Here is a 1,676-nt window from a genome sequence, read left to right on the forward strand (position 1 = left end):
TTAATTATAAAGGGTAATTTGGTCAAGATAATAAAATTAAAGTAGTAAATGACGATTTTATAACGTTTTGTAACGTTGGGGATGATTTTAATAAAAAAAAAGGTCGGGGACGAATTTGATTTTCGCCCCAGACCTTAGGGATGAAAACAGTACTTAACCCTATAACTAATTTATCTATAACTCTTTTTTCAAATTTGAAATGAAATGTGTAACAAGGAGCACAACATCCTATGCCAATTGCTTTTCTAATGAAGTTAGTAAGATACTAGGTTGTAGATAAATTTTTATTAGCTTTTTGATATAAAATTTAGGGTAAAATTAACATGTTATTATTACCGTTATATATGTTCTTATTTTTTTATGTCTCCCTCCTTATGGTTCAAGAATATTATAAATTTCAAACTCTTCTATTTATATTTTACTTTGAATAAAGATAAAACAACATATTTAACACGTTTATTATATAACGATGATGATAGTGTTATACTAAATTTAAAAAATATATAGTTATAAAATATTATTTTAATTTAACTTATCAAATTTAAATATAAGCCCGTGCATCGCACGGGTTTAACACTAGTAAAATATAAAACAGAATTTTGCCCTATTTACGGTTATTTTCGGATTTTGATTTTGGCATCTTAATCATGTCTTCACTAGATATTTATACACTCTTCTTTTCTTTTCTTTTTGTCAGATACTTAATTTTTATTTTGTACGTGTAGATATGTTTTGCTTTTGGGGTCTAAACTCTGAAGTCGTAATCATCTCTAGAAATCTTAGGCCCCAAATAAAAATTTGACCTTGAAACCATCCTATGCATGATGTGGGCTTTGTGTTTCCTTGACTTGCGCTAGTCTTTGTTTCAAACTTTCAATTTTATTTTATTTTCAAGAACAACAGGGTCTTAATAAATAAAATAAAATAACATATTGTAATTAGTAATGTTAATGAATCTATGATAGTATGATTGACTGACTAATGTGGACAAAAATAAATTAAATGGTACTTTCACTGCTCAACGAATTCAACAAATTTAGCTCCATAATAGAATGACAATAAAGGTAATTGTCAATTAATGGGACAAATGTACCTTCAAAACATATGCGATTTTAATGAATGCATTTCCATCCTGTGCTGTTTTGTAAATGGGATATTTCCGTAAAGATGCGTAAAACGTTTTTTTTTTAAAATGTTTACGTATTGCATTATTATTGGACGTATTAATGAATCTGTTATTTTTAAATTTTTTAACAAATTAGAATAAAACCAATTTTTTTATAACAATAATAATAAACCCAACTTCTTTTAGAGATTTAATTGTATTTTTAAATTTTTAGGAATTTAAATGTCCGTAAAATAAAAAATCAGGGATATATTTGTTTTTTTATCAAAAAATTTTAAAGATATTCGATTTAGATTGTGTAATTCGATTGGATCAAACCGGCTCTAATAATTAATTAATTATAATGCAGATAATTGAGTTTATTATTGTTGCTATAATAAATTAATTTTTTTCTGGTTTATTAAAAAATAAATTATTAACCGATTTAATAAAGATGTCCAATAATAATATAACATATGTAAACATCTTAAAAAAAAAAGATATTTTTAGTGTCTTTATTAAGGTGGTGGTCTCCTTTGTAAATATAGTTGTAATTTTATTAGAGGAGTGT

The sequence above is a fragment of the Arachis ipaensis genome, chromosome B05, assembly GCF_000816755.2.
Source record: "Arachis ipaensis cultivar K30076 chromosome B05, Araip1.1, whole genome shotgun sequence".
Lineage (NCBI taxonomy): Eukaryota > Viridiplantae > Streptophyta > Magnoliopsida > Fabales > Fabaceae > Arachis > Arachis ipaensis.